Below are 26,532 nucleotides of genomic sequence, written 5' to 3'. Positions count from 1 at the left end.
AGTCAATCTGCTCGCAGGAAGGTCAGTTTTGTAGCTTCTGTAACGAGCTAAAGTGTTTTCAGATGTGTGAACATGATTGCACAAGGGTTTTCTAATCATCAATTAGCCTTCTGAGCCAATGAGCAAACACATTGTACCATTAGAACACTGGAGTGATAGTTGCTGGAAATGGGCCTCTATACACCTATGTAGATATTGCACCAAAAAGCAGACATTTGCAGCTAGAATAGTCATTTACCACATTAGCAATGTATAGAGTGTACTTCTTTCAAGTTAAGACTAGTTTAAAGTTATCTTCATTGAAAAATAAGGACATTTTAATGTGACCCCAAACTTTTGAACGGTAGTGTATATATATATATATATATATATATATATATATATATATATATATATATATATATATATATATATATATATATATATATATATATATATATATATATATATATATATATATATTCATTCATATATATGTATATACATACATACATATATATAAAAACTCCCTCACGTGCAACATGAGGAAGCCACCGGTCAATCACGATCCGGGACTGTGCAATCAGCGAAGGCCAACTGGACAATATTTATCATATTTATTGACATATTTAATCCAAAATAAAATGCCTGCACAGCATAGGAGGTAAGAAATGCTGACTCCCACCCCCTCAGCACTCTGGGAACCAGCATTACTCCTCTCTAGTCACTTCACTAGTCACTTTATACTTTTTACTGTCTCGTTCTTTTTTACATTGCCTCTTAGAGTGGTCTTAGGCCATATCAGAATCAGAATCAGAATAGTTTTATTGCCATTGTTTGAGAACGGGTTCACAAACTAGGAATTTTTCTTGGTGCAAACGTGCAACATAAAACACATATAACACATATTTGGTATAAAAAGAGCTGTGACTGAGCTATCAGATAGACTTAGAAGGAATTCAAGGAGCTGCTGTTAGGAGTTCTTGTTCATGTGCCTGATGGCCGAGGGGAATAAAGTGTTGAGGTGGCGGGAGGTGTGGGTCTGGATGGAGCGTAGTCTCCTGCCTGAGGGGGGAGGGGAGAATAGTGTGTGTCCAGGGTGAGAAGAGTCAGCTGTGATCCCACCCACACGCCTCCTGGTCCTGGAGGAGAACAAGTCCTGGAGGGATGGGAGCTTGCAGCCATTCACCTTCTCCGCAGCACATACCATGCGCTGCAGTCAATGCATGTATTATATATTATATTGCATATTGTGTATATTGTGTTGTTTTTGTATATTGTGTGGTTTCTTCTTTTTTTTAAAAATGCAAAGCACCTTAGGGAAGCAACCTAAATTTCGTTGGACCTGTAGCTGTACATGCACAATGACGATAAAGATCATTCATTCATATATATATACACATAGGTCTTGTCTACACTTTTTTTAAGCCTCTTTCTCTGCGTTGTCCTCCAAATCTAAACATCAGACATGGAATTGATTAGCTGGACTCTCGACTCAATTAACAAAATCTTTTGGACGAGGAAAAGAGGTTCTGGGGAGCCTGGCTGCCCTGACGGAACCTTTGCTGCGGGGTACAAGAGAGATTCCTGGGACAAATGGAGAATCATGTGCCTCTCGGTCCTTGCCGTCGAGGACGTGGAAGACATCTACCTATTTGGAAGCATGATGGCGGGGCATGTGCTGATTAGGCTGGGCATTGCTCTGGTGTGTAGTCAAGTTGGGAAGACGATGGCAGCCACTCAAGGAGTCCAAAGGCTGTTCGTGGCAATGGAAGGCTTGGGGGCGAGTTGTGGGATCACAGACTGTGGCCATTTCTGAAATGAATGGCAAGATGGATCACATCATGGAGAAGCTTGTTGAATTGAGAAGATTGGATATGAGGGCCAACATGGACAACTACAACAGACAAGCCATTGTAATGTCTGCTCGCGGAAAAACAACAATCCTAATCTACTATTTGACTCCCTTGAATGGCCTTGACGCTGCTCAAAACAGAAGAAGGCTGTTCTGAAAGCATATATTTGGGACTATACTGCCTCTGAAAAGTACCGGGACCAACATATTGTTATCAGGACAACACTAATATAAATACATATATATATATATGTCAGGCTTGGTCAAATATAGGACTCAGATGCAGAGTAGGGAATAATCCGGCAGGCTTTTATTTTGAAAGTTTCTTTTCACCTCCAGAGTCAGGACAATTCAACATATGCTATAACCTGACTAGTCGGCGAAAAAGAAAGGGTTCCACAAAAAGGAACAACCGAAAGTCACTTTGAAAGGAGGAAAGACAAAACAAGAGCGAACTATACTTGGCGCAGGATATAATCTCTGACATTTATCATTAAGAAAAAACCCTCCAAAAGGAGGGAGAAACAATGGCTATAAAACTTCTTCACTGTCTCTTATCTAGCAAAATTGTTAACAAAAAATGTCACTCAAAAAATTGAGGAAAAGGAAAAACTGTAAGACAAAACTGAAAACTCACCACTTTGGCTGCAAAACTAAATAACCTGTTTGTGTCCATGTGACAACTCCTGTTTGTGTCAATGTGACAACTCCTGTTTGTGTCCATGTGACAACTCCTGTTTGTGTCCGTGTGACAACTCCTGTTTGTGTCCATGTGACAACTCCTGTTTGTGTCCATGTGACAACTCCTGTTTGTGTCCATGTGACAACTCCTGTTTGTGTCCATGTGACAACTCCTGTTTGTGTCCATGTGACAACTCCTGTTTGTGTCCATGTGACAACTCCTGTTTGTGTCCATGTGACAACTCCTGTTTGTGTCAATGTGACAACTCCTGTTTGTGTCCATGTGACAACTCCTGTTTGTGTCCATGTGACAACTCCTGTTTGTGTCAATGTGACAACTCCTGTTTGTGTCCATGTGACAACTCCTGTTTGTGTCCATGTGACAACTCCTGTTTGTGTCCATGTGACAACTCCTGTTTGTGTCCATGTGACAACTCCTGTTTGTGTCCATGTGACAAGTGTGACAACTCCTGTTTGTGTCCGTGTGACAAGATCTCTGGGCTCTGCTGGCTGTGGGAATGTGACATGACAGAGAAGGTGAACATGGGGCACAGACCTGTCACTCACTTTGTTGTTATCATCTCAGCCTTCTTTACAGTACATCACAAACAACAATGCTCTACTTCTTTGTGGGGATGTTTATTAAATCTAATCATTGTTTTCTTTAGACATTTCTTTATTGTATTTTTGCTATATACACTCCAGAAATACAATTAAACACATGTCAAAACTTGTTTTTTTCACCCCAAAACAAGTAACCCACAAAAATGATATAACCGTTGTGGCTTGTGCAGCCCTTTGAGACACTTGTGATTAAGGGCTATATAAATATACTTTGATTGATTGATTGATATATAAAATAAACATTCATCAGTCAAAAAAGTACAGGCACATATTGACATGAATCCACAGACAACTGCACTCAGGAATATCCCCAACACAGTACGGCGATGCACAAAATCAGACAAAAGGCTCATCAATGATCTACCTTTCAATGACTTTTCAATCAGGGTTGACTTTGAGATCAGCCTCTTTTGCATATTTTAGGAAACCACCCTCTACTTTCTGAAACTTCACAGAACAACCGTTCAATGTCAGCCTAATTTTCTCCAATTTAGGGAAATAAAGAGTATCTCTAACCCAGCGGGTGTGGCAACGAGGCGCTGTTGCCTTCCAAATGAGCACAATTAGTCTTCTTGCCAACAAAAGTATTACATGCTACCAAGATCTTTTTGGATTTGCTCAGAGAAGATGACAGAGGGGCTACCCCAAATAGTAACCTTTGGCCAATTACCAAAGACAAAGTATTAAAAGTTTAATTCCACTATATGCACAGGGCTGCGCAAAGCCAAAACATATGCATTAAGTTAGCTGGAGACTGTAGACACCACTATTGGGAGTAATGGGAACTCTTTTGGCTCAGCTCCCAAGTGGCTCCTCACATTTTTTGTTACTTAAATTCATTTATTACCAAATTTTGTGTAAAAAAATAACTTATGTAAAACACATTAAATATAACCTATGTATAGTATTTATATGGATTCATTGATAAACATAACATAACTTGACATTTACATAAATACATTTTAATTTGTGAAAAAAACACCAAATTCACTCAACAAAATACAACTTCAAATGTGCAACCATGTAAATTGAAAAACAAAACACAAAATCAAATAAACGACACAGAACAGTAATTATGATGAACATCTTGAACCCTTTTTCTTTGTTTTGAGATAAATATCATTTAAGTATTTAATATTTGTTTACTTACTATGGTATATTATTTATTTATTATTTATTTGTTCACTGTCATGTCACAGAGAACAAGGAAATAGGATAAAATTGCTATGGTATGAAAAGGGGTAGGATTAAGTAAGCTCAGCTTCTTCCTACTCCTTTTCGGACGTGCTGTAATGAAACTACTGGAAATATGTGATGCATTACATTGTATCGTATGCATGTTCCAAATAAGCTGAAACTGAACTGAACCGTCACAGTCACACAGACACTGATACAGCCACAAAAGATGACCAATGCGGATTTAAAATACAATTAAAAAAAGAAAAATAGCTTTCAAACAGGAGTCTGCTTTCTCGTTCGCGAAACAGATCCCGTCGTTCACTTCAAAGAGCCGGCACCAATCGGCTATCGTTCGCGACCGACTTATCACTACTGTGGAGAAATTATTTTTTAACCTGTACAACCTATACGCTAATTCTTCAGGCATCAGAAAGAGTGCTTGGGTTCAGTCATTCACGTGCATTGCAAGTGTGGATTTGTAATTATGATGGTATTGTTTTTAGTCTGGGGTGTACAGATACTCCTTAAAGATGTTTCAGAAAATCTGCAGCCAACAATATTTCTCGGTTGACAGAAGTTATTACCGGGTTCAAGGACTGTCATGGCAGAAAATACTTACATTTTAGTCATATTTGGTTAGGTGTTCTGTGCTTCAGAATATTTCTTATGGTTGTGCAGTTTAGTCAACCACACACCTGCACTTATCCAAGGTTGGTTGTAGTGTGTGTTTAAGTACTGTTTTCAGACTTGAGTGTACAATCAGCCAAGACTTTCAAGGTGGAGTTGCCACAAGAAATACAGCTTCAAGCAGTATCGAGAAAACCTAAATCTCGCCCAATGTGGGACTCGAAACCCACGACAATAAGATTAAGAGTCTCATGCTCTACCGACTGAGCTAACCGGGCCGCTTTCATGGAAAATACGAGATGTTTTCAGACTTCAGTGTACAATTAAAAAAAGGTTCAGCATGGAGTTTGCCACGAGAAAGAGAGTTTCAAGCAGTATTTAGAAAACCTAAATTTCGCTCAATGTGGGGCTCAATCCCACGAAACCGGAAATTAAGAGTCTCATGCTCTACCGACTAAGCTAAGCGGGCCGCTTTCATGGAACATACGAGATGTTTTCAGACTTCAGTGTACAATTAGTAAAAGTTTCAGCGTGGAGTTTGCCACGAGAAAGAGAGTTTCAAGCAATATTTAGAAAACCTAAATTTCGCCCAATGTGGGGCTCAAACCCACGACCCTGAGATTAAGAGTCTCATGCTCTACCGACTGAGCTAACCGGGCCTCTTTCATGGAAAATAAGCAATGTTTTCAGATTTCAGTGTACAATTAGTAAACATTTTAGAGTGGAATTGCCACAAGAAAGACAGATTCATGCAGTATATAGCAAACCTAAAACTCAACCAATGTGGGGCTCAAACCCACGACCCTGAGATTAAGAGTCTCATACTCTACCGACTGAGCTAACCAGGCCTCCTTCAAGAAAGTTACGAGACGTTTTCAGACTTCATTTTACAATTACTCAAAGTTTTAGAGTAGAATTGCCACAAGAAAGACCGTTTCAAGCAGTATCTAGAAAACCAAATCTCGCCCAATGTGGGACTCAAACCAACGACCCTGAGATTAAGAGTCTCATGCTCTACCGACTAAATTAACCGGGCCTCTTCCATGCGAGTTACGAGACGTTTTCAGAATTGATTTTACAATTACTCTAAGTTTTAGAGTGGAATTGCCACAAGAAAGACCGTTTCAAGCAGTATCTAAAAAAAAACAATCTCGCCCAGCATGGGGCTCGAACCCACGACCCTGAGATTAAGAGTCTCATGCTCTACCGAATGGGCTAACCAGGCCTCTTTCGTGTGAGTTACGAGACGTTTTCAGACTTGATTTTACAATTACTCAAAGTTTTAGAGTAGAATAGCCGAAAGAAAGACCGTTTCAAGCAGTATCTAAAAAAAACAATCTCGCCCAATGTGGGGCTCGAACCCACGACCCTGAGATTAAGAGTCTCATGCTCTACCGACTGAGCTAACCGGGCCTCTTTCATTTGTGTTACGAGTCGTTTTCAGACTTGATTTTACAATTACTCAAAGTTTTAGAGTAGAATTGCCACAAGAAAGACCGTTTCAAGCAGTATCTAGAAAACCAAATCTCGCCCAATGTGGGACTCGAACCCACGACCCTGAGATTAAGAGTCTCATGCTCTACCGACTAAATTAACCGGGCCTCTTCCATGCGAGTTACGAGACGTTTTCAGAATTGATTTTACAATTACTCAAAGTTTTATAGTGGAATTGCCACAAGAAAGACCGTTTCAAGCAGTATCTAAAAAAAAACAATCTCGCCCAGCATGGGGCTCGAACCCATGACCCTGAGATTAAAAGTCTCATGCTCTACCGACTGAGCTAACCGGGCCGCTTTCTTCGACAATAGCAGACGTTTTCAGACTTCAGTGTAAAATTAGTAAAAGTTTTAGATTGGAGTTACCACAACAAAGAAAGATTCATACAGTATCTAGCTAACCTAAATCTCGCCCAATGTGGGTCTCGAACTCATGACCCTGAGATTAAGAGTCTCATGCTCTACCGACTGAGCTAACCAGGCCACTTTCTTGGAAAATAAGCAACGTTTTCAGATTTCAGTGTTCAATTAGTACAAATTTTAGAGTGGAATTGCCACAAGAAAGACAGATTCATGCAGTATCTAGCAAACATAAACCTCGCCCAATGTGGGGCTCGAACCCACGACCCTGAGATTAAGAGTCTCATGCTCTACCGACTGAGCTAACCCTGCCTCTTTCCATTGAGTTACGAGACCTTTTCAGACTTGATTTTACAATTACTCAAAGTTTTAGCGTGGAATTGCCACAAGAAAGACCAATTCAAATAATATCTAGAAAACAAAATCTCGCCCAATGTGGGGCTCGAACCCACGACCCTGAGATTAAGAGTCTCAAGCTCTACCGACTGAGCTAACCGGGCTGTTTTCTTGGAAAAAACGAGATGTTTTTAGACTTCAGTGTACAATTAGAAAAAGTTTTAGATTGGAGTTGCCACAAGAAAGACAGATTCATGCAGTATCTAGCAAACATAAATCTCGCCCAATGTGGGCTCGAAACCACGATCCTGAGATTAAGAGTCTTATGCTCTACCGACTGAGCTAACCGGGCCACTTTCTGGGAAAATAAGCAACGTTTTCAGATTTCAGTGTACAATTAGTACACATTTTAGAGTGGAATTGCCACAAGAAAGACAGATTCATGCAGTATCTAACAAACCTAAATCTAACCCAATGTGGGGCTCGACCCACGACCCTGAGATTAAGAGTCTCATGCTCTACCGACTGAGCTATCTGGGCCTCTTTCTTGTGTGTTACGAGACGTTTTCAGACTTGATTTTACAATTACTCAAAGTTTTAGAGTGGAATTGCCACAAGAAAGACCGTTTCAAGCAATAACTAAAAAAAACTATCTCGCCCAATGTGGGGCTCGAACCCACGACCCTGAGATTAAGAGTTTCATGCTCTACCGACTGAGCTAACAGGGCCTCTGTCAGCTGAGTTACAAGTCGTTTTCATACTTGATTTTACAATTACTCAAAGTTTAAGACTGGATTTGCCATAAGAAAGACCATTTCAAGCAGTATCTAGAAAAACAAATCTTGCCCAATGTGGGGCTCGAACCCACGACCCTGAGATTAAGAGTCTCATGCTTTACCGACTGAGCTAACCGGGCCTCTTTCATGTGAGTTACGAGACGTTTTCAGACTTGATTTTACAATTACTCAAAGTTTTAGAATAGAATTGCCACAAGAAAGACCATTTCAAGCAGTATCTAAAAAAACAAATCTCACCCAATGTGGGGCTCGAACCCACGACCCTGAGATTAAGAGTCTCATGCTCTACCGACTGAGCTAACCGGGCCTCTTTCATGTGTGTTACGAAACGTTTTCAGACTTGATTTTACATTTACTCAAAGTTTTAGAGTAGAATTGCCACAAGAAAGACCGTTTCAAGCAGTATCTAAAAAAAACCATCTCACCCAATGTGGGGCTCGAACCCACGACCCTGAGATTAAGAGTCTCATGCTCTACCGACTGAGCTAACCGGGCCTCTTTCATTTGCGTTATGAGACGTTTTCATACTTGATTTTACAATTACTCAAAGTTTTAGAGTGGAATTGCCAAAAGAAAGACCATTTCAAGCAGTATCTACAAAAACAAATCTCGCCCAATGTGGGGCTCGAACCCACGACACTGAGATTAAAAGTCTCATGCTCTACCGACTGAGCTAACCGGGCCTCTTTCCATTGAGTTACGAGACCTTTTCAGACTGGATTTTACAATTACTCAAAGTTTTAGAGTGGAATTGCCACAAGAAAGACCAATTCAAGCAATATCTAGAAAACAAAATCTCGCCCAATGTGGGGCTCGAACCCACGACCCTGAGATTAAGAGTCTCATGCTCTACCGACTGAGCTAACCGGGCCTCTTTCATGTGAGTTACGAGACGTTTTCAGACTTGATTTTACAATTACTCAAAGTTTTAGAGTAGAATTGCCACAAGAAAGACCGTTTCAAGCAATAACTAAAAAAAACAATCTCGCCCAATGTGGGGCTCGAACCCACGACCCTGAGATTAAGAGTCTCATGCTCTACCGACTGAGCTAACCGGGCCTCTTTCATTTGCGTTATGAGACGTTTTCATACTTGATTTTACAATTACTCAAAGTTTTAGAGTGGAATTGCCAAAAGAAAGACCATTTCAAGCAGTATCTACAAAAACAAATCTCGCCCAATGTGGGGATCGAACCCACGACACTGATATTAAAAGTCTCATGCTCTACCGACTGAGCTAACCGGGCCGCTTTCTTCGACAATAGGAGACGTTTTCAGACTTCAGTGTAAAATTAGTAAAAGTTTTAGATTGGAGTTACCACAACAAAGAAAGATTCATACAGTATCTAGCTAACCTAAATCTCGCCCAATGTGGGGCTCGAACCCACGACCATGAGATTAAGAGTCTCATGCTCTACCGACTGAGCTAACCGGGCCACTTTCTGGGAAAATAAGCAACGTTTTCAGATTTCAGTGTACAATTAGTACAAATTTTAGAGTGGAATTGCCACAAGAAAGACAGATTCATGCAGTATCTAGCAAACATAAATCTCGCCCAATGTGGGGCTCGAACCCACGACCCTGAGATTAAGAGTCTCATGCTCTACCGACTGAGCTAACCGGGCCTCTTTCCATTGAGTTACGAGACCTTTTCAGACTTGATTTTACAATTACTCAAAGTTTTAGAGTGGAATTGCCACAAGAAAGACCAATTCAAGCAATATCTAGAAAACAAAATCTCGCCCAATGTGGGGCTCGAACCCACGACCCTGAGATTAAGAGTCTCATGCTCTACCGACTGAGCTAACCGGGCCACTTTCTGGGAAAATAAGCAATGTTTTCAGATTTCAGTGTACAATTAGTACAAATTTTAGAGTGGAATTGCCACAAGAAAGACAGATTCATGCAGTATCTAGCAAACATAAATCTCGCCCAATTTGGGGCTCGAACCCACGACCCTGAGATTAAGAGTCTCATGCTCTACCGACTGAGCTAACCGGGCCTCTTTCCTTTGCGTTATGAGACGTTTTCAGACTTGATTTTACAATTACTCAAAGTTTTAGAGTGGAATTGCCACAAGAAAGACCGTTTCAAGCAGTATCTAAAAAATACAATCTCGCCCAATGTGGGGCTCGAACCCACGACCCTGAGATTAAGAGTCTCATGCTCTACCGACTGTGCTAACCGGGCCTCTTTCATTTGTGTTACGAGTCGTTTTCAGACTTGATTTTACAATTACTCAAAGTTTTAGAGTGGAATTGCCAAAAGAAAGACCATTTCAAGCAGTATCTACAAAAACAAATCTCGCCCAATGTGGGGATCGAACCCACGACACTGATATTAAAAGTCTCATGCTCTACCGACTGAGCTAACCGGGCCGCTTTCTTCGACAATAGGAGACGTTTTCAGACTTCAGTGTAAAATTAGTAAAAGTTTTAGATTGGAGTTACCACAACAAAGAAAGATTCATACAGTATCTAGCTAACCTAAATCTCGCCCAATGTGGGGCTCGAACCCACGACCATGAGATTAAGAGTCTCATGCTCTACCGACTGAGCTAACCGGGCCACTTTCTGGGAAAATAAGCAACGTTTTCAGATTTCAGTGTACAATTAGTACACATTTTAGAGTGGAATTGCCACAAGAAAGACAGATTCATGCAGTATCTAGCAAACATAAATCTCGCCCAATGTGGGGCTCGAACCCACGACCCTGAGATTAAGAGTCTCATGCTCTACCGACTGAGCTAACCGGGCCTCTTTCCATTGAGTTACGAGACCTTTTCAGACTTGATTTTACAATTACTCAAAGTTTTAGAGTGGAATTGCCACAAGAAAGACCAATTCAAGCAATATCTAGAAAACAAAATCTCGCCCAATGTGGGGCTCGAACCCACGACCCTGAGATTAAGAGTCTCATGCTCTACCGACTGAGCTAACCGGGCTGTTTTCTTGGAAAATACGAGATGTTTTTTGACTTCAGTGTACAATTAGAAAAAGTTTTAGATTGGAGTTTCCACAAGAAAGACAGATTCATGCAGTATCTAGCAAACATAAATCTCGCCCAATGTGGGCTCGAAACCACGATCCTGAGATTAAGAGTTAACCAGGCCTCTTTCTTGGGAAATACGAGACGTTTTCAGACTTCAGTGTACATTTAGTAAAAGTTATAGATTGGAGTTACCACAAGAAAGAAAGATTCACGCAGTATATAGCAAACCTAAATCTCGCCCAATGTGGGGCTCGAACCCACGACCCTGAGATTAAGAGTCTCATGCTCTACCGACTGAGCTAACCGGGCTGTTTTCTTGGAAAATACGAGATGTTTTTAGACTTCAGTGTACAATTAGAAAAAGTTTTAGATTGGAGTTTCCACAAGAAAGACAGATTCATGCAGTATCTAGCAAACATAAATCTCGCCCAATGTGGGGCTCGAACCCACGACCCTGAGATTAAGAGTCTCATGCTCTACCGACTGAGCTAACCGGGCTGTTTTCTTGGAAAATACGAGATGTTTTTAGACTTCAGTGTACAATTAGAAAAAGTTTTAGATTGGAGTTTCCACAAGAAAGACAGATTCATGCAGTATCTAGCAAACATAAATCTCGCCCAATGTGGGCTCGAAACCACGATCCTGAGATTAAGAGTCTCATGCTTTCCCGACTGAGTTAACCAGGCCTCTTTCTTGGGAAATACGAGACGTTTTCAGACTTCAGTGTACATTTAGTAAATGTTATAGATTGGAGTTACCACAAGAAAGAAAGATTCACGCAGTATATAGCAAACCTAAATCTCGCCCAATGTGGGGCTCGAACCCACGACCCTGAGATTAAGAGTCTCATGCTCTACCGACTGAGCTAACCTGGCCTTTTTCATGGAAAATAAGCAACGTTTTCAGATTTCAGTGTACAATTAGTAAAAATTTTAGCGTGGAATTGCCACAAGAAAGACAGATTCATACAGTATCTAACAAACCTAAATCTAGCCCAATGTGGGGCTCGAACCCACGACCCTGAGATTAAGAGTCTCATGCTCTACCGACTGAGCAAACCGGGCCTCTTTCCTTTGCGTTATGAGACGTTTTCAGACTTGATTTTACAATTACTCAAAGTTTTAGAGTGGAATTGCCACAAGAAAGACCGTTTCAAGCAGTATCTAAAAAATACAATCTCGCCCAATGTGGGGCTCGAACCCACGACCCTGAGATTAAGAGTCTCATGCTCTACCGACTGTGCTAACCGGGCCTCTTTCATTTGTGTTACGAGTCCTTTTCAGACTTGATTTTACAATTACTCAAAGTTTTAGAGTGGAATTGCCAAAAGAAAGACCATTTCAAGCAGTATCTACAAAAACAAATCTCGCCCAATGTGGGGATCGAACCCACGACACTGATATTAAAAGTCTCATGCTCTACCGACTGAGCTAACCGGGCCGCTTTCTTCGACAATAGGAGACGTTTTCAGACTTCAGTGTAAAATTAGTAAAAGTTTTAGATTGGAGTTACCACAACAAAGAAAGATTCATACAGTATCTAGCTAACCTAAATCTCGCCCAATGTGGGGCTCGAACCCACGACCATGAGATTAAGAGTCTCATGCTCTACCGACTGAGCTAACCGGGCCACTTTCTGGGAAAATAAGCAACGTTTTCAGATTTCAGTGTACAATTAGTACAAATTTTAGAGTGGAATTGCCACAAGAAAGACAGATTCATGCAGTATCTAGCAAACATAAATCTCGCCCAATGTGGGGCTCGAACCCACGACCCTGAGATTAAGAGTCTCATGCTCTACCGACTGAGCTAACCGGGCCTCTTTCCATTGAGTTACGAGACCTTTTCAGACTTGATTTTACAATTACTCAAAGTTTTAGAGTGGAATTGCCACAAGAAAGACCAATTCAAGCAATATCTAGAAAACAAAATCTCGCCCAATGTGGGACTCGAACCCACGACCCTGAGATTAAGAGTCTCATGCTCTACCGACTGAGCTAACCGGGCCACTTTCTGGGAAAATAAGCAATGTTTTCGGATTTCAGTGTACAATTAGTACAAATTTTAGAGTGGAATTGCCACAAGAAAGACAGATTCATGCAGTATCTAGCAAACATAAATCTCGCCCAATGTGGGGCTCGAACCCACGACCCTGAGATTAAGAGTCTCATGCTCTACCGACTGAGCTAAACAGGCCTCTTTCAGTTGAGTTACGAGACCTTTTCAGACTTGATTTTCAGTTTCTCAAAGTTTTAGAGTGGAATTGCCACAAGAAAGACCAATTCAAGCAATATCTAGAAAACAAAATCTCGCCCAATGTGGGGCTCGAACCCACGACCCTGAGATTAAGAGTCTCATGCTCTACCTACTGAGCTAACCGGGCTGTTTTCTTGGAAAATACGAGATGTTTTTAGACTTCAGTGTACAATTAGAAAAAGTTTTAGATTGGAGTTGCCACAAGAAAGACAGATTCATGCAGTATCTAGCAAACATAAATCTCGCCCAATGTGGGCTCGAAACCACGATCCTGAGATTAAGAATCTAATGCTCTACCGACTGAGTTAACCGGGCCTCTTTCTTGGGAAATACGAGACGTTTTCAGACTTCAGTGTACATTTAGTAAAAGTTATAGATTGGAGTTACCACAAGAAAGAAAGAAAGATTCATGCAGTATATAGCAAACCTAAATCTTGCCCAATGTGGGGCTCGAACCCACGACCCTGAGATTAAGTGTCTCATGCTCTACCGACTGAGCTAACCGGGCCTTTTTCATGGAAAATAAGCAACTTTTTCAGATTTCAGTGTACAATTAGTAAAAATTTTAGAGTGGAATTGCCACAAGAAAGACAGATTCATGCAGTATCTAACAAACCTAAATCTAGCCCAATGTGGGGCTCGAACCCACGACCCTGAGATTAAAAGTCTCATGCTCTACCGACTGAGCTAACCGGGCCGCTTTCTTCGACAATATGAGACGTTTTCAGACTTCAGTGTAAAATTAGTAAAAGTTTTAGATTGGAGTTACCACAACAAAGAAAGATTCATCCAGTATCTAGCTAACCTAAATCTCGCCCAATGTGGGGCTCGAACCCACGACCCTGAGATTAAGAGTCTCATGCTCTACCGACTGAGCTAACCGGGCCTCTTTCCATTGAGTTACGAGACCTTTTCAGACTTGATTTTACAATTACTCAAAGTTTTAGAGTGGAATTGCCACAAGAAAGACCAATTCAAGCAATATCTAGAAAACAAAATCTCGCCCAATGTGGGGCTCGAACCCACGACCCTGAGATTAAGAGTCTCATGCTCTACCGACTGAGCTAACCGGGCCACTTTCTGGGAAAATAAGCAACGTTTTCAGATTTCAGTGTACAATTAGTACAAATTTTAGAGTGGAATTGCCACAAGAAAGACAGATTCATGCAGTATCTAGCAAACATAAATCTCGCCCAATGTGGGGCTCGAACCCACGACCCTGAGATTAAGAGTCTCATGCTCTACCGATTGAGCCAACCGGGCCTCTTTCAATTGAGTTACGAGACCTTTTCAGACTTGATTTTAAATTTCTCAAAGTTTTAGAGTGGAACTGCCACAAGAAAGACCAATTCAAGCAATATCTAGAAAAAAAAATCTCGCCCAATGTGGGGCTCGAACCCACGACCCTGAGATTAAGAGTCTCATGCTCTACCGACTGAGCTAACCGGGCTGTTTTCTTGGAAAATACAAGATGTTTTTTGACTTCAGTGTACAATTAGAAAAAGTTTTAGATTGGAGTTTCCACAAGAAAGACAGATTCATGCAGTATCTAGCAAACATAAATCTCGCCCAATGTGGGCTCGAAACCACGATCCTGAGATTAAGAGTTAACCAGGCCTCTTTCTTGGGAAATACGAGACGTTTTCAGACTTCAGTGTACATTTAGTAAAAGTTATAGATTGGAGTTACCACAAGAAAGAAAGATTCACGCAGTATATAGCAAACCTAAATCTCGCCCAATGTGGGGCTCGAACCCACGACCCTGAGATTAAGAGTCTCATGCTCTACCGACTGAGCTAACCGGGCTGTTTTCTTGGAAAATACGAGATGTTTTTAGACTTCAGTGTACAATTAGAAAAAGTTTTAGATTGGAGTTTCCACAAGAAAGACAGATTCATGCAGTATCTAGCAAACATAAATCTCGCCCAATGTGGGCTCGAAACCACGATCCTGAGATTAAGAGTCTCATGCTTTCCCGACTGAGTTAACCAGGCCTCTTTCTTGGGAAATACGAGACGTTTTCAGACTTCAGTGTACATTTAGTAAATGTTATAGATTGGAGTTACCACAAGAAAGAAAGATTCACGCAGTATATAGCAAACCTAAATCTCGCCCAATGTGGGGCTCGAACCCACGACCCTGAGATTAAGAGTCTCATGCTCTACCGACTGAGCTAACCTGGCCTTTTTCATGGAAAATAAGCAACGTTTTCAGATTTCAGTGTACAATTAGTAAAAATTTTAGCGTGGAATTGCCACAAGAAAGACAGATTCATACAGTATCTAACAAACCTAAATCTAGCCCAATGTGGGGCTCGAACCCACGACCCTGAGATTAAGAGTCTCATGCTCTACCGACTGTGCTAACCGGGCCTCTTTCATTTGTGTTACGAGTCCTTTTCAGACTTGATTTTACAATTACTCAAAGTTTTAGAGTGGAATTGCCAAAAGAAAGACCATTTCAAGCAGTATCTACAAAAACAAATCTCGCCCAATGTGGGGATCGAACCCACGACACTGATATTAAAAGTCTCATGCTCTACCGACTGAGCTAACCGGGCCGCTTTCTTCGACAATAGGAGACGTTTTCAGACTTCAGTGTAAAATTAGTAAAAGTTTTAGATTGGAGTTACCACAACAAAGAAAGATTCATACAGTATCTAGCTAACCTAAATCTCGCCCAATGTGGGGCTCGAACCCACGACCATGAGATTAAGAGTCTCATGCTCTACCGACTGAGCTAACCGGGCCACTTTCTGGGAAAATAAGCAACGTTTTCAGATTTCAGTGTACAATTAGTACAAATTTTAGAGTGGAATTGCCACAAGAAAGACAGACTCATGCAGTATCTAGCAAACATAAATCTCGCCCAATGTGGGGCTCGAACCCACGACCCTGAGATTAAGAGTCTCATGCTCTACCGACTGAGCTAACCGGGCCTCTTTCCATTGAGTTACGAGACCTTTTCAGACTTGATTTTACAATTACTCAAAGTTTTAGAGTGGAATTGCCACAAGAAAGACCAATTCAAGCAATATCTAGAAAACAAAATCTCGCCCAATGTGGGGCTCGAACCCACGACCCTGAGATTAAGAGTCTCATGCTCTACCGACTGAGCTAACCGGGCCACTTTCTGGGAAAATAAGCAATGTTTTCGGATTTCAGTGTACAATTAGTACAAATTTTAGAGTGGAATTGCCACAAGAAAGACAGATTCATGCAGTATCTAGCAAACATAAATCTCGCCCAATGTGGGGCTCGAACCCACGACCCTGAGATTAAGAGTCTCATGCTCTACCGACTGAGCTAAACAGGCCTCTTTCAGTTGAGTTACGAGACCTTTTCAGACTTGATTTTACAATTTCTCAAAGTTTTAGAGTGGAATTGCCACAAGAAAGACCAATTCAAGCAATATCTAGAAAACAAAATCTCGCCCAATGTGGGGATCGAACCCACGACCCTGAGATTAAGAGTCTCATGCTCTACCTACTGAGCTAACCGGGCCTTTTTCATGGAAAATAAGCAACTTTTTCAGATTTCAGTGTACAATTAGTAAAAATTTTAGAGTGGAATTGCCACAAGAAAGACAGATTCATGCAGTATCTAACAAACCTAAATCTAGCCCAATGTGGGGCTCGAACCCACGACCCTGAGATTAAAAGTCTCATGCTCTACCGACTGAGCTAACCGGGCCGCTTTCTTCGACAATATGAGACGTTTTCAGACTTCAGTGTAAAATTAGTAAAAGTTTTAGATTGGAGTTACCACAACAAAGAAAGATTCATCCAGTATCTAGCTAACCTAAATCTCGCCCAATGTGGGGCTCGAACCCACGACCCTGAGATTAAGAGTCTCATGCTCTACCGACTGAGCTAACCGGGCCTCTTTCCATTGAGTTACGAGACCTTTTCAGACTTGATTTTACAATTACTCAAAGTTTTAGAGTGGAATTGCCACAAGAAAGACCAATTCAAGCAATATCTAGAAAACAAAATCTCGCCCAATGTGGGGCTCGAACCCACGACCCTGAGATTAAGAGTCTCATGCTCTACCGACTGAGCTAACCGGGCCTCTTTCCATTGAGTTACGAGACCTTTTCAGACTTGATTTTACAATTACTCAAAGTTTTAGAGTGGAATTGCCACAAGAAAGACCAATTCAAGCAATATCTAGAAAACAAAATCTCGCCCAATGTGGGGCTCGAACCCACGACCCTGAGATTAAGAGTCTCATGCTCTACCGACTGAGCTAACCGGGCCACTTTCTGGGAAAATAAGCAACGTTTTCAGATTTCAGTGTACAATTAGTACAAATTTTAGAGTGGAATTGCCACAAGAAAGACAGATTCATGCAGTATCTAGCAAACATAAATCTCGCCCAATGTGGGGCTCGAACCCACGACCCTGAGATTAAGAGTCTCATGCTCTACCGATTGAGCCAACCGGGCCTCTTTCAATTGAGTTACGAGACCTTTTCAGACTTGATTTTAAATTTCTCAAAGTTTTAGAGTGGAACTGCCACAAGAAAGACCAATTCAAGCAATATCTAGAAAACAAAATCTCGCCCAATGTGGGGCTCGAACCCACGACCCTGAGATTAAGAGTCTCATGCTCTACCGACTGAGCTAACCGGGCTGTTTTCTTGGAAAATACGAGATGTTTTTAGACTTCAGTGTACAATTAGAAAAAGTTTTAGATTGGAGTTTCCACAAGAAAGACAGATTCATGCAGTATCTAGCAAACATAAATCTCGCCCAATGTGGGCTCGAAACCACGATCCTGAGATTAAGAGTTAACCAGGCCTCTTTCTTGGGAAATACGAGACGTTTTCAGACTTCAGTGTACATTTAGTAAAAGTTATAGATTGGAGTTACCACAAGAAAGAAAGATTCACGCAGTATATAGCAAACCTAAATCTCGCCCAATGTGGGGCTCGAACCCACGACCCTGAGATTAAGAGTCTCATGCTCTACCGACTGAGCTAACCGGGCTGTTTTCTTGGAAAATACGAGATGTTTTTAGACTTCAGTGTACAATTAGAAAAAGTTTTAGATTGGAGTTTCCACAAGAAAGACAGATTCATGCAGTATCTAGCAAACATAAATCTCGCCCAATGTGGGCTCGAAACCACGATCCTGAGATTAAGAGTCTCATGCTTTCCCGACTGAGTTAACCAGGCCTCTTTCTTGGGAAATACGAGACGTTTTCAGACTTCAGTGTACATTTAGTAAATGTTATAGATTGGAGTTATCACAAGAAAGAAAGATTCACGCAGTATATAGCAAACCTAAATCTCGCCCAATGTGGGGCTCGAACCCACGACCCTGAGATTAAGAGTCTCATGCTCTACCGACTGAGCTAACCTGGCCTTTTTCATGGAAAATAAGCAACGTTTTCAGATTTCAGTGTACAATTAGTAAAAATTTTAGCGTGGAATTGCCACAAGAAAGACAGATTCATGCAGTATCTAGCAAACATAAATCTCGCCCAATGTGGGCTCGAAACCACGATCCTGAGATTAAGAGTTAACCAGGCCTCTTTCTTGGGAAATACGAGACGTTTTCAGACTTCAGTGTACATTTAGTAAAAGTTATAGATTGGAGTTACCACAAGAAAGAAAGATTCACGCAGTATATAGCAAACCTAAATCTCGCCCAATGTGGGGCTCGAACCCACGACCCTGAGATTAAGAGTCTCATGCTCTACCGACTGAGCTAACCGGGCTGTTTTCTTGGAAAATACGAGATGTTTTTAGACTTCAGTGTACAATTAGAAAAAGTTTTAGATTGGAGTTTCCACAAGAAAGACAGATTCATGCAGTATCTAGCAAACATAAATCTCGCCCAATGTGGGCTCGAAACCACGATCCTGAGATTAAGAGTCTCATGCTTTCCCGACTGAGTTAACCAGGCCTCTTTCTTGGGAAATACGAGACGTTTTCAGACTTCAGTGTACATTTAGTAAATGTTATAGATTGGAGTTACCACAAGAAAGAAAGATTCACGCAGTATATAGCAAACCTAAATCTCGCCCAATGTGGGGCTCGAACCCACGACCCTGAGATTAAGAGTCTCATGCTCTACCGACTGAGCTAACCTGGCCTTTTTCATGGAAAATAAGCAACGTTTTCAGATTTCAGTGTACAATTAGTAAAAATTTTAGCGTGGAATTGCCACAAGAAAGACAGATTCATACAGTATCTAACAAACCTAAATCTAGCCCAATGTGGGGCTCGAACCCACGACCCTGAGATTAAGAGTCTCATGCTCTACCGACTGTGCTAACCGGGCCTCTTTCATTTGTGTTACGAGTCCTTTTCAGACTTGATTTTACAATTACTCAAAGTTTTAGAGTGGAATTGCCAAAAGAAAGACCATTTCAAGCAGTATCTACAAAAACAAATCTCGCCCAATGTGGGGATCGAACCCACGACACTGATATTAAAAGTCTCATGCTCTACCGACTGAGCTAACCGGGCCGCTTTCTTCGACAATAGGAGACGTTTTCAGACTTCAGTGTAAAATTAGTAAAAGTTTTAGATTGGAGTTACCACAACAAAGAAAGATTCATACAGTATCTAGCTAACCTAAATCTCGCCCAATGTGGGGCTCGAACCCACGACCATGAGATTAAGAGTCTCATGCTCTACCGACTGAGCTAACCGGGCCACTTTCTGGGAAAATAAGCAACGTTTTCAGATTTCAGTGTACAATTAGTACAAATTTTAGAGTGGAATTGCCACAAGAAAGACAGACTCATGCAGTATCTAGCAAACATAAATCTCGCCCAATGTGGGGCTCGAACCCACGACCCTGAGATTAAGAGTCTCATGCTCTACCGACTGAGCTAACCGGGCCTCTTTCCATTGAGTTACGAGACCTTTTCAGACTTGATTTTACAATTACTCAAAGTTTTAGAGTGGAATTGCCACAAGAAAGACCAATTCAAGCAATATCTAGAAAACAAAATCTCGCCCAATGTGGGGCTCGAACCCACGACCCTGAGATTAAGAGTCTCATGCTCTACCGACTGAGCTAACCGGGCCACTTTCTGGGAAAATAAGCAATGTTTTCGGATTTCAGTGTACAATTAGTACAAATTTTAGAGTGGAATTGCCACAAGAAAGACAGATTCATGCAGTATCTAGCAAACATAAATCTCGCCCAATGTGGGGCTCGAACCCACGACCCTGAGATTAAGAGTCTCATGCTCTACCGACTGAGCTAAACAGGCCTCTTTCAGTTGAGTTACGAGACCTTTTCAGACTTGATTTTACAATTTCTCAAAGTTTTAGAGTGGAATTGCCACAAGAAAGACCAATTCAAGCAATATCTAGAAAACAAAATCTCGCCCAATGTGGGGATCGAACCCACGACCCTGAGATTAAGAGTCTCATGCTCTACCTACTGAGCTAACCGGGCCTTTTTCATGGAAAATAAGCAACTTTTTCAGATTTCAGTGTACAATTAGTAAAAATTTTAGAGTGGAATTGCCACAAGAAAGACAGATTCATGCAGTATCTAACAAACCTAAATCTAGCCCAATGTGGGGCTCGAACCCACGACCCTGAGATTAAAAGTCTCATGCTCTACCGACTGAGCTAACCGGGCCGCTTTCTTCGACAATATGAGACGTTTTCAGACTTCAGTGTAAAATTAGTAAAAGTTTTAGATTGGAGTTACCACAACAAAGAAAGATTCATCCAGTATCTAGCTAACCTAAATCTCGCCCAATGTGGGGCTCGAACCCACGACCCTGAGATTAAGAGTCTCATGCTCTACCGACTGAGCTAACCGGGCCTCTTTCCATTGAGTTACGAGACCTTTTCAGACTTGATTTTACAATTACTCAAAGTTTTAGAGTGGAATTGCCACAAGAAAGACCAATTCAAGCAATATCTAGAAAACAAAATCTCGCCCAATGTGGGGCTCGAACCCACGACCCTGAGATTAAGAGTCTCATGCTCTACCGACTGAGCTAACCGGGCCACTTTCTGGGAAAATAAGCAACGTTTTCAGATTTCAGTGTACAATTAGTACAAATTTTAGAGTGGAATTGCCACAAGAAAGACAGATTCATGCAGTATCTAGCAAACATAAATCTCGCCCAATGTGGGGCTCGAACCCACGACCCTGAGATTAAGAGTCTCATGCTCTACCGATTGAGCCAACCGGGCCTCTTTCAATTGAGTTACGAGACCTTTTCAGACTTGATTTTAAATTTCTCAAAGTTTTAGAGTGGAACTGCCACAAGAAAGACCAATTCAAGCAATATCTAGAAAACAAAATCTCGCCCAATGTGGGGCTCGAACCCACGACCCTGAGATTAAGAGTCTCATGCTCTACCGACTGAGCTAACCGGGCTGTTTTCTTGGAAAATACGAGATGTTTTTAGACTTCAGTGTACAATTAGAAAAAGTTTTAGATTGGAGTTTCCACAAGAAAGACAGATTCATGCAGTATCTAGCAAACATAAATCTCGCCCAATGTGGGCTCGAAACCACGATCCTGAGATTAAGAGTTAACCAGGCCTCTTTCTTGGGAAATACGAGACGTTTTCAGACTTCAGTGTACATTTAGTAAAAGTTATAGATTGGAGTTACCACAAGAAAGAAAGATTCACGCAGTATATAGCAAACCTAAATCTCGCCCAATGTGGGGCTCGAACCCACGACCCTGAGATTAAGAGTCTCATGCTCTACCGACTGAGCTAACCGGGCTGTTTTCTTGGAAAATACGAGATGTTTTTAGACTTCAGTGTACAATTAGAAAAAGTTTTAGATTGGAGTTTCCACAAGAAAGACAGATTCATGCAGTATCTAGCAAACATAAATCTCGCCCAATGTGGGCTCGAAACCACGATCCTGAGATTAAGAGTCTCATGCTTTCCCGACTGAGTTAACCAGGCCTCTTTCTTGGGAAATACGAGACGTTTTCAGACTTCAGTGTACATTTAGTAAATGTTATAGATTGGAGTTATCACAAGAAAGAAAGATTCACGCAGTATATAGCAAACCTAAATCTCGCCCAATGTGGGGCTCGAACCCACGACCCTGAGATTAAGAGTCTCATGCTCTACCGACTGAGCTAACCTGGCCTTTTTCATGGAAAATAAGCAACGTTTTCAGATTTCAGTGTACAATTAGTAAAAATTTTAGCGTGGAATTGCCACAAGAAAGACAGATTCATACAGTATCTAACAAACCTAAATCTAGCCCAATGTGGGGCTCGAACCCACGACCCTGAGATTAAGAGTCTCATGCTCTACCGACTGAGCAAACCGGGCCTCTTTCCTTTGCGTTATGAGACGTTTTCAGACTTGATTTTACAATTACTCAAAGTTTTAGAGTGGAATTGCCAAAAGAAAGACCATTTCAAGCAGTATCTACAAAAACAAATCTCGCCCAATGTGGGGATCGAACCCACGACACTGATATTAAAAGTCTCATGCTCTACCGACTGAGCTAACCGGGCCGCTTTCTTCGACAATAGGAGACGTTTTCAGACTTCAGTGTAAAATTAGTAAAAGTTTTAGATTGGAGTTACCACAACAAAGAAAGATTCATACAGTATCTAGCTAACCTAAATCTCGCCCAATGTGGGGCTCGAACCCACGACCATGAGATTAAGAGTCTCATGCTCTACCGACTGAGCTAACCGGGCCACTTTCTGGGAAAATAAGCAACGTTTTCAGATTTCAGTGTACAATTAGTACAAATTTTAGAGTGGAATTGCCACAAGAAAGACAGACTCATGCAGTATCTAGCAAACATAAATCTCGCCCAATGTGGGGCTCGAACCCACGACCCTGAGATTAAGAGTCTCATGCTCTACCGACTGAGCTAACCGGGCCTCTTTCCATTGAGTTACGAGACCTTTTCAGACTTGATTTTACAATTACTCAAAGTTTTAGAGTGGAATTGCCACAAGAAAGACCAATTCAAGCAATATCTAGAAAACAAAATCTCGCCCAATGTGGGGCTCGAACCCACGACCCTGAGATTAAGAGTCTCATGCTCTACCGACTGAGCTAACCGGGCCACTTTCTGGGAAAATAAGCAATGTTTTCAGATTTCAGTGTACAATTAGTACAAATTTTAGAGTGGAATTGCCACAAGAAAGACAGATTCATGCAGTATCTAGCAAACATAAATCTCGCCCAATTTGGGGCTCGAACCCACGACCCTGAGATTAAGAGTCTCATGCTCTACCGACTGAGCTAAACAGGCCTCTTTCAGTTGAGTTACGAGACCTTTTCAGACTTGATTTTACAATTTCTCAAAGTTTTAGAGTGGAATTGCCACAAGAAAGACCAATTCAAGCAATATCTAGAAAACAAAATCTCGCCCAATGTGGGGCTCGAACCCACGACCCTGAGATTAAGAGTCTCATGCTCTACCGACTGAGCTAACCGGGCTGTTTTCTTGGAAAATACGAGATGTTTTTAGACTTCAGTGTACAATTAGAAAAAGTTTTAGATTGGAGTTACCACAACAAAGAAAGATTCATACAGTATCTAGCTAACCTAAATCTCGCCCAATGTGGGGCTCGAACCCACGACCCTGAGATTAAGAGTCTCATGCTCTACCGACTGAGCTAACCGGGCCACTTCCTGCGAAAATAAGCAACGTTTTCAGATTTCAGTGTACAATTAGTACAAATTTTAGAGTGGAATTGCCATAAGAAAGACAGACTCATGCAGTATCTAGCAAACATAAATCTCGCCCAATGTGGGGCTCGAACCCACGACCCTGAGATTAAGAGTCTCATGCTCTACCGACTGAGCTAACCGGGCCGCTTTCAATTGAGTTACGAGACCTTTTCAGACTTGATTTTACAATTTCTCAAAGTTTTAGAGTGGAATTGCCACAAGAAAGACCAATTCAAGCAATATCTAGAAAACAAAATCTCGCCCAATGTGGGGCTCGAACCCACAACCCTGAGATTAAGAGTCTCATGCTCTACCGACTGAGCTAACCGGGCTGTTTTCTTGGGGAATACGAGATGTTTTTAGACTTCAGTGTACAATTAGAAAAAGTTTTAGATTGGAGTTGCCACAAGAAAGACAGATTCATGCAGTATCTAGCAAACATAAATCTCGCCCAATGTGGGCTCGAAACCACGATCCTGAGATTAAGAGTCTCATGCTCTACCGACTGAGTTAACCAGGCCTCTTTCTTGAGAAATACGAGACGTTTTCAGACTTCAGTGTACATTTAGTAAAAGTTATAGATTGGAGTTACCACAAGAAAGAAAGAAAGATTCATGCAGTATATAGCAAACCTAAATCTTGCCCAATGTGGGGCTCGAACCCACGACCCTGAGATTAAGAGTCTCATGCTCTACCGACTGAGCTAACCAGGCCTCTTTCAGTTGAGTTACGAGACCTTTTCAGACTTGATTTTACAATTTCTCAAAGTTTTAGAGTGGAATTGCCACAAGAAAGACCAATTCAAGCAATATCTAGAAAACAAAATCTCGCCCAATGTGGGGCTCGAACCCACAACCCTGAGATTAAGAGTCTCATGCTCTACCGACTGAGCTAACCGGGCTGTTTTCTTGGGGAATACGAGATGTTTTTAGACTTCAGTGTACAATTAGAAAAAGTTTTAGATTGGAGTTGCCACAAGAAAGACAGATTCATGCAGTATCTAGCAAACATAAATCTCGCCCAGTGTGGGGCTCGAACCCACGACCCTGAGATTAAGAGTCTCATGCTCTACCGACTGAGCTAACCGGGCCACTTTCTGGGAAAATAAGCAAAGTTTTCAGATTTCAGTGTACAATTAGTACAAATTTTAGAGTGGAATTGCCACAAGAAAGACAGATTCATGCAGTATCTAGCAAACATAAATCTCGCCCAATGTGGGGCTCGAACCCACGACCCTGAGATTAAGAGTCTCATGCTCTACCGACTGAGCTAACCGGGCCTCTTTCATTTGAGTTACGAGACCTTTTCAGACTTGATTTTACAATTTCTCAAAGTTTTAGAGTGGAATTGCCACAAGAAAGACCAATTCAAGCAATATCTATTAAAAAAAATCTCGCCCAATGTGGGGCTCGAACCCACGACCCTGAGATTAAGAGTCTCATGCTCTACCGACTGAGCTAACCGGGCTGTTTTCATGGGGAATACGAGATGTTTTTAGACTTCAGTGTACAATTAGAAAAAGTTTTAGATTGGAGTTGCCACAAGAAAGACAGATTCATGCAGTATCTAGCAAACATAAATCTCGCCCAATGTGGGCTCGAAACCACGATCCTGAGATTAAGAGTCTCATGCTTTCCCGACTGAGTTAACCAGGCCTCTTTCTTGAGAAATACGAGACGTTTTCAGACTTCAGTGTACATTTAGTAAAAGTTATAGATTGGAGTTACCACAAGAAAGAAAGAAAGATTCATGCAGTATATAGCAAACCTAAATCTTGCCCAATGTGGGGCTCGAACCCACGACCCTGAGATTAAGAGTCTCATGCTCTACCGACTGAGCTAACCAGGCCTCTTTCATGGAAATTATGAGATGACCAGCTATTGCAAGGAATTTAGGGATTTCACCATCTACGGTGTCCTGGCGTGCTGCTAAAGGTGGTGCTGGCAGCCCTTGCTGCAGATGAGAAGTGCGATCGAGCCCGCGCTATGACACTAAGTTTAGGTATGGTAATATTGTTTTCAGTCTGGAGTATACTGTTCCTGAGGTTTTTTAAGGTGAAGTTGCCACCGAAAAAATATCTTCAAGAAATATCTAAAGAACAAATATTTTGCACAATGTGGGGTTCAAACATATAACCGTGAGTCTAAGAGTCTCGTGCTCTACCGATTGAGAAATTGGAAACATTTGTCAAGCAACAGAAGCTGCATCAGGGTTCAACCATCGACATGACTGAAATGTCCAGCATAGTTTTTACCTTAAGTTGGGTACTTAAAATGTACTTAAAATAAATCTTAATCAGCCTAGTGCGTACTGTCAGTCAACATTTTGTAGCCAGGCCCCTTTTTTCGGAATAAATCTCCTGCTATTTTTTGTGGAATTATTAATTTTTATATAGGTGAGACCAGTTAAATTAGATGGGTGATACTTTGATACTTTGGTGTCATTTTTTATTATTATTTCCTAGCAAGGTGGGTGTTGTAGTCCTTCCCTCCCAATGTTTACAGGTATGGCCCCACCTATTTCCCACCAGATCGACTTTCTTCAGCACAGGACTGAGACAGACATCTCATCCAGGTTCAGACATATAATCTGAGCCTGTCAAGGCCTTTATCAAACAAGATCAATGGGTGTGTTGGGCCTTTCTCCACAGTCCCCACAGGCAGCGGGATACCAGCCCTTGCATTCCTCCAACACATCTCTGTTC

General features: G+C 41.5%; 66 non-coding genes across 66 annotated transcripts; all 66 read right to left on the bottom strand.

Annotated features, from left to right (window-relative positions):
- Nucleotides 1–6,285: 6,285 nt before the first annotated feature.
- On the bottom strand, nucleotides 6,286–6,358 carry trnak-cuu (transfer RNA lysine (anticodon CUU)). The gene has a single exon. It is a non-coding gene; the product is annotated as a tRNA-Lys (tRNA).
- Nucleotides 6,359–6,662: 304 nt separating this feature from the next.
- On the bottom strand, nucleotides 6,663–6,735 carry trnak-uuu (transfer RNA lysine (anticodon UUU)). Its single transcript has one exon. It is a non-coding gene; the product is annotated as a tRNA-Lys (tRNA).
- A 493-nt stretch (nucleotides 6,736–7,228) lies between these two features.
- trnak-cuu (transfer RNA lysine (anticodon CUU)) lies at nucleotides 7,229–7,301 on the bottom strand. Its single transcript has one exon. It is a non-coding gene; the product is annotated as a tRNA-Lys (tRNA).
- A 679-nt stretch (nucleotides 7,302–7,980) lies between these two features.
- trnak-cuu (transfer RNA lysine (anticodon CUU)) lies at nucleotides 7,981–8,053 on the bottom strand. The gene has a single exon. It is a non-coding gene; the product is annotated as a tRNA-Lys (tRNA).
- Nucleotides 8,054–8,544: 491 nt separating this feature from the next.
- Nucleotides 8,545–8,617, bottom strand: trnak-uuu (transfer RNA lysine (anticodon UUU)). The gene has a single exon. It is a non-coding gene; the product is annotated as a tRNA-Lys (tRNA).
- Nucleotides 8,618–8,732: 115 nt separating this feature from the next.
- On the bottom strand, nucleotides 8,733–8,805 carry trnak-cuu (transfer RNA lysine (anticodon CUU)). Its single transcript has one exon. It is a non-coding gene; the product is annotated as a tRNA-Lys (tRNA).
- A 115-nt stretch (nucleotides 8,806–8,920) lies between these two features.
- trnak-cuu (transfer RNA lysine (anticodon CUU)) lies at nucleotides 8,921–8,993 on the bottom strand. Its single transcript has one exon. It is a non-coding gene; the product is annotated as a tRNA-Lys (tRNA).
- Nucleotides 8,994–9,108: 115 nt separating this feature from the next.
- On the bottom strand, nucleotides 9,109–9,181 carry trnak-uuu (transfer RNA lysine (anticodon UUU)). Its single transcript has one exon. It is a non-coding gene; the product is annotated as a tRNA-Lys (tRNA).
- A 116-nt stretch (nucleotides 9,182–9,297) lies between these two features.
- trnak-cuu (transfer RNA lysine (anticodon CUU)) lies at nucleotides 9,298–9,370 on the bottom strand. The gene has a single exon. It is a non-coding gene; the product is annotated as a tRNA-Lys (tRNA).
- A 116-nt stretch (nucleotides 9,371–9,486) lies between these two features.
- Nucleotides 9,487–9,559, bottom strand: trnak-cuu (transfer RNA lysine (anticodon CUU)). Its single transcript has one exon. It is a non-coding gene; the product is annotated as a tRNA-Lys (tRNA).
- A 115-nt stretch (nucleotides 9,560–9,674) lies between these two features.
- trnak-cuu (transfer RNA lysine (anticodon CUU)) lies at nucleotides 9,675–9,747 on the bottom strand. The gene has a single exon. It is a non-coding gene; the product is annotated as a tRNA-Lys (tRNA).
- A 492-nt stretch (nucleotides 9,748–10,239) lies between these two features.
- Nucleotides 10,240–10,312, bottom strand: trnak-uuu (transfer RNA lysine (anticodon UUU)). The gene has a single exon. It is a non-coding gene; the product is annotated as a tRNA-Lys (tRNA).
- Nucleotides 10,313–10,428: 116 nt separating this feature from the next.
- trnak-cuu (transfer RNA lysine (anticodon CUU)) lies at nucleotides 10,429–10,501 on the bottom strand. Its single transcript has one exon. It is a non-coding gene; the product is annotated as a tRNA-Lys (tRNA).
- A 116-nt stretch (nucleotides 10,502–10,617) lies between these two features.
- On the bottom strand, nucleotides 10,618–10,690 carry trnak-cuu (transfer RNA lysine (anticodon CUU)). The gene has a single exon. It is a non-coding gene; the product is annotated as a tRNA-Lys (tRNA).
- A 115-nt stretch (nucleotides 10,691–10,805) lies between these two features.
- On the bottom strand, nucleotides 10,806–10,878 carry trnak-cuu (transfer RNA lysine (anticodon CUU)). Its single transcript has one exon. It is a non-coding gene; the product is annotated as a tRNA-Lys (tRNA).
- Nucleotides 10,879–11,161: 283 nt separating this feature from the next.
- On the bottom strand, nucleotides 11,162–11,234 carry trnak-cuu (transfer RNA lysine (anticodon CUU)). The gene has a single exon. It is a non-coding gene; the product is annotated as a tRNA-Lys (tRNA).
- A 116-nt stretch (nucleotides 11,235–11,350) lies between these two features.
- trnak-cuu (transfer RNA lysine (anticodon CUU)) lies at nucleotides 11,351–11,423 on the bottom strand. Its single transcript has one exon. It is a non-coding gene; the product is annotated as a tRNA-Lys (tRNA).
- An 869-nt stretch (nucleotides 11,424–12,292) lies between these two features.
- Nucleotides 12,293–12,365, bottom strand: trnak-uuu (transfer RNA lysine (anticodon UUU)). Its single transcript has one exon. It is a non-coding gene; the product is annotated as a tRNA-Lys (tRNA).
- A 116-nt stretch (nucleotides 12,366–12,481) lies between these two features.
- trnak-cuu (transfer RNA lysine (anticodon CUU)) lies at nucleotides 12,482–12,554 on the bottom strand. The gene has a single exon. It is a non-coding gene; the product is annotated as a tRNA-Lys (tRNA).
- Nucleotides 12,555–12,670: 116 nt separating this feature from the next.
- trnak-cuu (transfer RNA lysine (anticodon CUU)) lies at nucleotides 12,671–12,743 on the bottom strand. Its single transcript has one exon. It is a non-coding gene; the product is annotated as a tRNA-Lys (tRNA).
- A 115-nt stretch (nucleotides 12,744–12,858) lies between these two features.
- On the bottom strand, nucleotides 12,859–12,931 carry trnak-cuu (transfer RNA lysine (anticodon CUU)). The gene has a single exon. It is a non-coding gene; the product is annotated as a tRNA-Lys (tRNA).
- Nucleotides 12,932–13,047: 116 nt separating this feature from the next.
- trnak-cuu (transfer RNA lysine (anticodon CUU)) lies at nucleotides 13,048–13,120 on the bottom strand. The gene has a single exon. It is a non-coding gene; the product is annotated as a tRNA-Lys (tRNA).
- Nucleotides 13,121–13,804: 684 nt separating this feature from the next.
- Nucleotides 13,805–13,877, bottom strand: trnak-uuu (transfer RNA lysine (anticodon UUU)). The gene has a single exon. It is a non-coding gene; the product is annotated as a tRNA-Lys (tRNA).
- A 116-nt stretch (nucleotides 13,878–13,993) lies between these two features.
- Nucleotides 13,994–14,066, bottom strand: trnak-cuu (transfer RNA lysine (anticodon CUU)). The gene has a single exon. It is a non-coding gene; the product is annotated as a tRNA-Lys (tRNA).
- Nucleotides 14,067–14,181: 115 nt separating this feature from the next.
- Nucleotides 14,182–14,254, bottom strand: trnak-cuu (transfer RNA lysine (anticodon CUU)). Its single transcript has one exon. It is a non-coding gene; the product is annotated as a tRNA-Lys (tRNA).
- A 116-nt stretch (nucleotides 14,255–14,370) lies between these two features.
- Nucleotides 14,371–14,443, bottom strand: trnak-cuu (transfer RNA lysine (anticodon CUU)). The gene has a single exon. It is a non-coding gene; the product is annotated as a tRNA-Lys (tRNA).
- A 114-nt stretch (nucleotides 14,444–14,557) lies between these two features.
- trnak-cuu (transfer RNA lysine (anticodon CUU)) lies at nucleotides 14,558–14,630 on the bottom strand. The gene has a single exon. It is a non-coding gene; the product is annotated as a tRNA-Lys (tRNA).
- Nucleotides 14,631–14,913: 283 nt separating this feature from the next.
- On the bottom strand, nucleotides 14,914–14,986 carry trnak-cuu (transfer RNA lysine (anticodon CUU)). Its single transcript has one exon. It is a non-coding gene; the product is annotated as a tRNA-Lys (tRNA).
- A 681-nt stretch (nucleotides 14,987–15,667) lies between these two features.
- On the bottom strand, nucleotides 15,668–15,740 carry trnak-uuu (transfer RNA lysine (anticodon UUU)). The gene has a single exon. It is a non-coding gene; the product is annotated as a tRNA-Lys (tRNA).
- Nucleotides 15,741–15,856: 116 nt separating this feature from the next.
- trnak-cuu (transfer RNA lysine (anticodon CUU)) lies at nucleotides 15,857–15,929 on the bottom strand. The gene has a single exon. It is a non-coding gene; the product is annotated as a tRNA-Lys (tRNA).
- Nucleotides 15,930–16,045: 116 nt separating this feature from the next.
- trnak-cuu (transfer RNA lysine (anticodon CUU)) lies at nucleotides 16,046–16,118 on the bottom strand. Its single transcript has one exon. It is a non-coding gene; the product is annotated as a tRNA-Lys (tRNA).
- A 115-nt stretch (nucleotides 16,119–16,233) lies between these two features.
- Nucleotides 16,234–16,306, bottom strand: trnak-cuu (transfer RNA lysine (anticodon CUU)). Its single transcript has one exon. It is a non-coding gene; the product is annotated as a tRNA-Lys (tRNA).
- Nucleotides 16,307–16,610: 304 nt separating this feature from the next.
- Nucleotides 16,611–16,683, bottom strand: trnak-cuu (transfer RNA lysine (anticodon CUU)). The gene has a single exon. It is a non-coding gene; the product is annotated as a tRNA-Lys (tRNA).
- Nucleotides 16,684–16,799: 116 nt separating this feature from the next.
- Nucleotides 16,800–16,872, bottom strand: trnak-uuu (transfer RNA lysine (anticodon UUU)). Its single transcript has one exon. It is a non-coding gene; the product is annotated as a tRNA-Lys (tRNA).
- A 116-nt stretch (nucleotides 16,873–16,988) lies between these two features.
- Nucleotides 16,989–17,061, bottom strand: trnak-cuu (transfer RNA lysine (anticodon CUU)). The gene has a single exon. It is a non-coding gene; the product is annotated as a tRNA-Lys (tRNA).
- Nucleotides 17,062–17,176: 115 nt separating this feature from the next.
- trnak-cuu (transfer RNA lysine (anticodon CUU)) lies at nucleotides 17,177–17,249 on the bottom strand. The gene has a single exon. It is a non-coding gene; the product is annotated as a tRNA-Lys (tRNA).
- Nucleotides 17,250–17,364: 115 nt separating this feature from the next.
- trnak-cuu (transfer RNA lysine (anticodon CUU)) lies at nucleotides 17,365–17,437 on the bottom strand. The gene has a single exon. It is a non-coding gene; the product is annotated as a tRNA-Lys (tRNA).
- Nucleotides 17,438–17,553: 116 nt separating this feature from the next.
- On the bottom strand, nucleotides 17,554–17,626 carry trnak-cuu (transfer RNA lysine (anticodon CUU)). Its single transcript has one exon. It is a non-coding gene; the product is annotated as a tRNA-Lys (tRNA).
- Nucleotides 17,627–17,740: 114 nt separating this feature from the next.
- On the bottom strand, nucleotides 17,741–17,813 carry trnak-cuu (transfer RNA lysine (anticodon CUU)). The gene has a single exon. It is a non-coding gene; the product is annotated as a tRNA-Lys (tRNA).
- Nucleotides 17,814–18,096: 283 nt separating this feature from the next.
- Nucleotides 18,097–18,169, bottom strand: trnak-cuu (transfer RNA lysine (anticodon CUU)). Its single transcript has one exon. It is a non-coding gene; the product is annotated as a tRNA-Lys (tRNA).
- Nucleotides 18,170–18,829: 660 nt separating this feature from the next.
- On the bottom strand, nucleotides 18,830–18,902 carry trnak-cuu (transfer RNA lysine (anticodon CUU)). The gene has a single exon. It is a non-coding gene; the product is annotated as a tRNA-Lys (tRNA).
- Nucleotides 18,903–19,583: 681 nt separating this feature from the next.
- trnak-uuu (transfer RNA lysine (anticodon UUU)) lies at nucleotides 19,584–19,656 on the bottom strand. The gene has a single exon. It is a non-coding gene; the product is annotated as a tRNA-Lys (tRNA).
- Nucleotides 19,657–19,772: 116 nt separating this feature from the next.
- trnak-cuu (transfer RNA lysine (anticodon CUU)) lies at nucleotides 19,773–19,845 on the bottom strand. The gene has a single exon. It is a non-coding gene; the product is annotated as a tRNA-Lys (tRNA).
- Nucleotides 19,846–19,961: 116 nt separating this feature from the next.
- On the bottom strand, nucleotides 19,962–20,034 carry trnak-cuu (transfer RNA lysine (anticodon CUU)). Its single transcript has one exon. It is a non-coding gene; the product is annotated as a tRNA-Lys (tRNA).
- A 115-nt stretch (nucleotides 20,035–20,149) lies between these two features.
- On the bottom strand, nucleotides 20,150–20,222 carry trnak-cuu (transfer RNA lysine (anticodon CUU)). The gene has a single exon. It is a non-coding gene; the product is annotated as a tRNA-Lys (tRNA).
- Nucleotides 20,223–20,526: 304 nt separating this feature from the next.
- trnak-cuu (transfer RNA lysine (anticodon CUU)) lies at nucleotides 20,527–20,599 on the bottom strand. Its single transcript has one exon. It is a non-coding gene; the product is annotated as a tRNA-Lys (tRNA).
- A 116-nt stretch (nucleotides 20,600–20,715) lies between these two features.
- trnak-uuu (transfer RNA lysine (anticodon UUU)) lies at nucleotides 20,716–20,788 on the bottom strand. The gene has a single exon. It is a non-coding gene; the product is annotated as a tRNA-Lys (tRNA).
- Nucleotides 20,789–20,904: 116 nt separating this feature from the next.
- On the bottom strand, nucleotides 20,905–20,977 carry trnak-cuu (transfer RNA lysine (anticodon CUU)). The gene has a single exon. It is a non-coding gene; the product is annotated as a tRNA-Lys (tRNA).
- A 115-nt stretch (nucleotides 20,978–21,092) lies between these two features.
- Nucleotides 21,093–21,165, bottom strand: trnak-cuu (transfer RNA lysine (anticodon CUU)). Its single transcript has one exon. It is a non-coding gene; the product is annotated as a tRNA-Lys (tRNA).
- A 116-nt stretch (nucleotides 21,166–21,281) lies between these two features.
- On the bottom strand, nucleotides 21,282–21,354 carry trnak-cuu (transfer RNA lysine (anticodon CUU)). Its single transcript has one exon. It is a non-coding gene; the product is annotated as a tRNA-Lys (tRNA).
- Nucleotides 21,355–21,468: 114 nt separating this feature from the next.
- Nucleotides 21,469–21,541, bottom strand: trnak-cuu (transfer RNA lysine (anticodon CUU)). The gene has a single exon. It is a non-coding gene; the product is annotated as a tRNA-Lys (tRNA).
- A 283-nt stretch (nucleotides 21,542–21,824) lies between these two features.
- Nucleotides 21,825–21,897, bottom strand: trnak-cuu (transfer RNA lysine (anticodon CUU)). The gene has a single exon. It is a non-coding gene; the product is annotated as a tRNA-Lys (tRNA).
- Nucleotides 21,898–22,578: 681 nt separating this feature from the next.
- On the bottom strand, nucleotides 22,579–22,651 carry trnak-uuu (transfer RNA lysine (anticodon UUU)). Its single transcript has one exon. It is a non-coding gene; the product is annotated as a tRNA-Lys (tRNA).
- Nucleotides 22,652–22,767: 116 nt separating this feature from the next.
- Nucleotides 22,768–22,840, bottom strand: trnak-cuu (transfer RNA lysine (anticodon CUU)). Its single transcript has one exon. It is a non-coding gene; the product is annotated as a tRNA-Lys (tRNA).
- A 116-nt stretch (nucleotides 22,841–22,956) lies between these two features.
- On the bottom strand, nucleotides 22,957–23,029 carry trnak-cuu (transfer RNA lysine (anticodon CUU)). The gene has a single exon. It is a non-coding gene; the product is annotated as a tRNA-Lys (tRNA).
- Nucleotides 23,030–23,144: 115 nt separating this feature from the next.
- On the bottom strand, nucleotides 23,145–23,217 carry trnak-cuu (transfer RNA lysine (anticodon CUU)). The gene has a single exon. It is a non-coding gene; the product is annotated as a tRNA-Lys (tRNA).
- Nucleotides 23,218–23,521: 304 nt separating this feature from the next.
- Nucleotides 23,522–23,594, bottom strand: trnak-cuu (transfer RNA lysine (anticodon CUU)). Its single transcript has one exon. It is a non-coding gene; the product is annotated as a tRNA-Lys (tRNA).
- Nucleotides 23,595–23,710: 116 nt separating this feature from the next.
- On the bottom strand, nucleotides 23,711–23,783 carry trnak-cuu (transfer RNA lysine (anticodon CUU)). The gene has a single exon. It is a non-coding gene; the product is annotated as a tRNA-Lys (tRNA).
- A 116-nt stretch (nucleotides 23,784–23,899) lies between these two features.
- On the bottom strand, nucleotides 23,900–23,972 carry trnak-cuu (transfer RNA lysine (anticodon CUU)). The gene has a single exon. It is a non-coding gene; the product is annotated as a tRNA-Lys (tRNA).
- Nucleotides 23,973–24,087: 115 nt separating this feature from the next.
- On the bottom strand, nucleotides 24,088–24,160 carry trnak-cuu (transfer RNA lysine (anticodon CUU)). The gene has a single exon. It is a non-coding gene; the product is annotated as a tRNA-Lys (tRNA).
- Nucleotides 24,161–24,468: 308 nt separating this feature from the next.
- Nucleotides 24,469–24,541, bottom strand: trnak-cuu (transfer RNA lysine (anticodon CUU)). Its single transcript has one exon. It is a non-coding gene; the product is annotated as a tRNA-Lys (tRNA).
- Nucleotides 24,542–24,656: 115 nt separating this feature from the next.
- trnak-cuu (transfer RNA lysine (anticodon CUU)) lies at nucleotides 24,657–24,729 on the bottom strand. The gene has a single exon. It is a non-coding gene; the product is annotated as a tRNA-Lys (tRNA).
- A 116-nt stretch (nucleotides 24,730–24,845) lies between these two features.
- trnak-cuu (transfer RNA lysine (anticodon CUU)) lies at nucleotides 24,846–24,918 on the bottom strand. The gene has a single exon. It is a non-coding gene; the product is annotated as a tRNA-Lys (tRNA).
- Nucleotides 24,919–25,034: 116 nt separating this feature from the next.
- On the bottom strand, nucleotides 25,035–25,107 carry trnak-cuu (transfer RNA lysine (anticodon CUU)). Its single transcript has one exon. It is a non-coding gene; the product is annotated as a tRNA-Lys (tRNA).
- Nucleotides 25,108–25,222: 115 nt separating this feature from the next.
- trnak-cuu (transfer RNA lysine (anticodon CUU)) lies at nucleotides 25,223–25,295 on the bottom strand. Its single transcript has one exon. It is a non-coding gene; the product is annotated as a tRNA-Lys (tRNA).
- Nucleotides 25,296–25,603: 308 nt separating this feature from the next.
- On the bottom strand, nucleotides 25,604–25,676 carry trnak-cuu (transfer RNA lysine (anticodon CUU)). Its single transcript has one exon. It is a non-coding gene; the product is annotated as a tRNA-Lys (tRNA).
- Between the last annotated feature and the right edge of the window lie 856 nt (nucleotides 25,677–26,532).

This window comes from Entelurus aequoreus, linkage group LG06 (assembly GCF_033978785.1).
Source record: "Entelurus aequoreus isolate RoL-2023_Sb linkage group LG06, RoL_Eaeq_v1.1, whole genome shotgun sequence".
NCBI lineage: Eukaryota > Metazoa > Chordata > Actinopteri > Syngnathiformes > Syngnathidae > Entelurus > Entelurus aequoreus.
The sequence above is the reverse complement of the archived record's forward strand: the minus strand, read 5'-3'. Positions and strand labels throughout refer to the sequence as shown.